We start from the raw sequence: 6000 nt of genomic DNA on the forward strand, positions 1-6000 counted from the left end.
GTGTATTATGTCATATAAGTACATTGTGGCATATAAGTGTCTTAAGTCATTTAAGTACATTGTGGCATAACAGTGTATTATGTCATATAAGTACATTGTGGCATATCAGTGTATTATGTCATATAAGTACATTGTGGCATATCAGTGTATTGTGTCATATAAGTATATTGTGGCATATCAGTGTATTATGTCATATAAGTACATTGTGGCATATAAGTGTATGAAGTCATTTAAGTACATTGTGGCATATCAGTGTATTATGTCATATAAGTACATTGTGGCATATCAGTGTATTATATAATATAAGTACATTGTGGCATATCAGTGTATTCTATAATATAAGTGGCTTATCAGTGTATTATATAATATAAGTACATTGTGGCATATCAGTGTATTAAGTCATATAAGTACATTGTGGCATATCAGTGTATTACGTCATATTAGTACATTGTGACATATCAGTGTATTGTGTCATATAAGTACATTGTGGCATATCAGTGTATTATGTCATATAAGTACATTGTGGCATATCAGTGTATTAAGTCATATCAGCACATTGTGGCATATCAGTGTATTAAGTCATATAAGCACATTGTGGCATGTCAGTGTATTATGTCATATAAGTACATTGTGGCATATCAGTGTATTATGTCATATAAGTACATTGTGGCATATCAGTGTATTATGTCATATAAGTGCATTGTGGCGTATCAGTGTATTAAGTCATATTAGTACATTGTGACATATCAGTGTATTATATACTATAAGTACATTGTGGCATATCAGTGTATTATGTCATATTAGTACATTGTGGCATATCAGTGTATTACATCATATTAGTACATTGTGGCATATCAGTGTATTACGTCATATTAGTACATTGTGACATATCAGTGTATTATATACTATAAGTACATTGTGGCATATCAGTGTATTATGTCATATTAGTACATTGTGTCATATCAGTGTATTAAGTCATATTAGTACATTGTAGCATATCAGTGTATAATGTCATATAAGTACATTGTGGCATATCAGTGTATTATGTCATATAAGTACATTGTGGCATATCAGTGTATTAAGTCATATCAGCACATTGTGGCATATCAGTGTATTAAGTCATATAAGCACATTGTGGCATGTCAGTGTATTATGTCATATAAGTACATTGTGGCATATCAGTGTATTATGTCATATAAGTACATTGTGGCATATCAGTGTATTATGTCATATAAGTGCATTGTGGCGTATCAGTGTATTAAGTCATATTAGTACATTGTGACATATCAGTGTATTATATACTATAAGTACATTGTGGCATATCAGTGTATTATGTCATATTAGTACATTGTGGCATATCAGTGTATTACATCATATTAGTACATTGTGGCATATCAGTGTATTATGTCATATTAGTACATTGTGACATATCAGTGTATTATATACTATAAGTACATTGTGGCATATCAGTGTATTATGTCATATTAGTACATTGTGTCATATCAGTGTATTAAGTCATATTAGTACATTGTAGCATATCAGTGTATAATGTCATATAAGTACATTGTGGCATATCAGTGTATTATGTCATATAAGTACATTGTGACATATCAGTGTATTATGTCATATAAGTACATTGTGGCATATCAGTGTATTATGTCATATAAGTACATTGTGGCATATCAGTGTATTATGTCATATAAGTACATTGTGGCATATCAGTGTATTAAGTCATATAAGTGCATTGTGGCATATCAGTGTATTATGACATATAAGTACATTGTGGCATATCAGTGTATTATGTCATATAAGTACATTGTGGCATATCAGTGTATTATGTCATATAAGTACATTGTGGCATATCAGTGTATTAAGTCATATATGTACATTGTGGCATATCAGTGTATTATGTCACGTAAGTACATTGTGGCATATCAGTGTATTAAGTCATATAAGTACATTGTGACATATCAGTGTATTATATAACATAAATACATTGTGGCATATCAGTATATTATGTCATATTAGTACATTGTGACATATCAGTGTATTGTGTCATATTAGTACATTGTGGCATATCAGTGTATTATGTCATATTAGTAAATTGTGATATATCAGTGTATTGTGTCATATAAGTACATTGTGGCATATCAGTGTATTATAAAATATAAGTACATTGTGGCATATCAGTGTATTATGTCATATAAGTACATTGTGGCATATCAGTGTATTATGTCATATAAGTACATTGTGGCATATCAGTGTATTATGTCATATAAGTACATTGTGGCATATCAGTGTATTAAGTCATATAAGTACATTGTGGCATATGAGTGTATTGTGTCATATAAGTATATTGTGGCATATCAGTGTATTATGTCATATAAGTACATTGTGGCATATAAGTGTCTTAAGTCATTTAAGTACATTGTGGCATAACAGTGTATTATGTCATATAAGTACATTGTGGCATATCAGTGTATTATGTCATATAAGTACATTGTGGCATATCAGTGTATTGTGTCATATAAGTATATTGTGGCATATCAGTGTATTATGTCATATAAGTACATTGTGGCATATAAGTGTATGAAGTCATTTAAGTACATTGTGGCATATCAGTGTATTATGTCATATAAGTACATTGTGGCATATCAGTGTATTATATAATATAAGTACATTGTGGCATATCAGTGTATTCTATAATATAAGTGGCTTATCAGTGTATTATATAATATAAGTACATTGTGGCATATCAGTGTATTAAGTCATATAAGTACATTGTGGCATATCAGTGTATTAAGTCATATAAGTACATTATGGCATATCAGTGTATTATGTCATATAAGTACATTGTGGCATATCAGTGTATTATATAATATAAGTACATTGTGGCATATCAGTGTATTATGTCATATTAGTACATTGTGGCATATCAGTGTATTACGTCATATTAGTACATTGTGACATATCAGTGTATTGTGTCATATAAGTACATTGTGGCATATCAGTGTATTATGTCATATAAGTACATTGTGGCATATCAGTGTATTAAGTCATATAAGCACATTGTGGCATATCAGTGTATTAAGTCATATAAGCACATTGTGGCATGTCAGTGTATTATGTCATATAAGTACATTGTGGCATATCAGTGTATTATGTCATATAAGTACATTGTGGCATATCAGTGTATTATGTCATATAAGTGCATTGTGGCGTATCAGTGTATTAAGTCATATTAGTACATTGTGACATATCAGTGTATTATATACTATAAGTACATTGTGGCATACCAGTGTATTATGTCATATTAGTACATTGTGGCATATCAGTGTATTAAGTCATATTAGTACATTGTGGCATATCAGTGTATTGTGTCATATTAGTACATTGTGGCATATCAGTGTATTACGTCATATTAGTACATTGTGACATATCATTTTATTGTGTCATATAAGTACATTGTGGCATATCAGTGTATTAAGTCATATAAGTACATTGTGACATATCAGTGTATTAAGTCATATAAGTACATTGAGGCATATCAGTGTATTAAGTCATATAAGTACATTCTGGCATATCAGTGTATTATGTCATATAAGTACATTGTGGCATATCTGTGTATTATGTCATATAAGTACATTGTGGCATATCAGTGTATTATGTCACGTAAGTACATTGTGGCATATCAGTGTATTATGTCATATAAGTACATTGTGGCATATCAGTGTATTATATAATATAAGTACATTGTGGCATATCAGTGTATTACGTCATATTAGTACATAGTGACATATAATTTTATTGTGTCATATAAGTACATTGTGGCATATCAGTGTATTATGTCATATAAGTACATTGTGGCACATCAGTCTATGTCATATAAGTACATTGTGACATATCAGTGTATTGTGTCATATAAGTGCATTGTGGCATATCAGTGTATTATGTCATATAAGTACATTGTGGCATATCAGTGTATTAAGTCATATTAGTACATTGTGGCATATCAGTGTATTATATAATATAAGTACATTGTGGCATATCAGTGTATTAAGTCATATAAGTACATTGTGGCATATCAGTGTATTACGTCATATTAATACATTGTGACATATCAGTGTATTGTGTCATATAAGTACATTGTGGCATATCAGTGTATTATGTCATATTAGTACATTGTGACATATCAGTGTATTGTGTCATATTAGTACATTGTGGCATATCAGTGTATTACGTCATATCAGTACATTGTGACATATCAGTGTATTGTGTCATATAAGTACATTGTGGCATATCAGTGTATTATGTCATATAAGTACATTGTGGCATATCAGTGTATTAAGTCATATTAGTACATTGTGGCATATCAGTGTATTACGTCATATCAGTACATTGTGACATATCAGTGTATTGTGTCATATAAGTACATTGTGGCATATCAGTGTATTATGTCATATAAGTACATTGTGGCATATCAGTGTATTAAGTCATATTAGTACATTGTGGCATATCAGTGTATTATGTCATATAAGTACATTGTGGCGTATCAGTGTATTAAGTCATATTAGTACATTGTGGCATATCAGTGTATTATATAATATAAGTACATTGTGGCATATCAGTGTAATAAGTCATATAAGTACATTGTGGCATATCAGTGTATTACGTCATATTAATACATTGTGACATATCAGTGTATTGTGTCATATAAGTACAGTGTGCCATATCAGTGTATTATGTCATATAAGTACATTGTGGCATATCAGTGTATAATGTCATATAAGTACATTGTGGCATATCAGTGTATTATATAATATAAGTACATTGTTGCATATCAGTGTATTATGTCATGTAAGGAATTATGGCATATCACAAACCTACTTAATTATTTAAAATTGCTTGCGCTATGTTCTTGGACCGTGGTTATAAATACACATAGACGTTGTTTTTGTTGTATTGAGAATCATACTTCCTATTCAGTATGGTAACAGTAAATCTATCAGATACCATAGCATACTGAATAAATGTGTTCAAATGTTTCAAATGCTCCACAATTAAAACAGTGTAAATCCTGACTGTCAGTTACATACAATATATTGTTCAGTGGCGGATCCAGTGGGGGGGAGGGGGGGGGCAAACGCATTACGATTCGTATCATCTGGATTACGCATAGCTTCTCTGCGATTTACGCTCCGTATATCTTAAGCGTAGCTTGGACCCCCCCCCCCCATACATTTTGCTGGATCATCCGCCACTGATATTGTTCAATGAATGTCAACCAACTTGACCATTGACTTAGTTTTACCATCATACTGTTTTCAGATTGGTCCACGTGGAGTTGGTTGCCATGCACTCCAAGAAAAAATGGAATCACTGTCTTTGACGGAACACGTACCAGACAACGGGAATGTCTTGGCGGTGAACCCAACGTTGACAAAGGCTGTATCGGCAACACGGAGGAAACAGTGGAATGTCATGTACGATACTACGGTAAGTATAGCTTGGAGTGACGGATGTATACAGTTTTACCATATATGTACAATTTCCCGGAAAATGTGGATTGTCTTGCACCCGGCTACGGTAAGTATAACGTGTGACTTGTTTATGCAGTGTACCCTTATGTAGATAATTTCCCGGAAAATGTGGATTGTCTTGTACCCTACTACGGTAAGTATAACGAGTGACTTGTTTATGCAGTGTACCCTTATGTAGATAATTTCCCGGAAAATGTGGATTGTCTTGTACCCTACTACGGTAAGTATAACGTGTGACTTGTTTATGCAGTGTACCCTTATGTAGATAATTTCCCGGAAAATGTGGATTGTCTTGTACCCTACTACGGTAAGTATAACGAGTGACTTGTTTATGCAGTGTACCCTTATGTAGATAATTTCCCGGAAAATGTGGATTGTCTTGTACCCTACTACGGTAAGTATCACGTGTGACTTGTTTATGCAGTGTACCCTTATGTAGATAATTTCCCGGAAAATGTGG

Source organism: Saccoglossus kowalevskii, chromosome 12 (assembly GCF_978046115.1).
Source record: "Saccoglossus kowalevskii chromosome 12, keSacKowa6.1, whole genome shotgun sequence".
NCBI classification, from domain to species: Eukaryota; Metazoa; Hemichordata; class Enteropneusta; family Harrimaniidae; genus Saccoglossus; species Saccoglossus kowalevskii.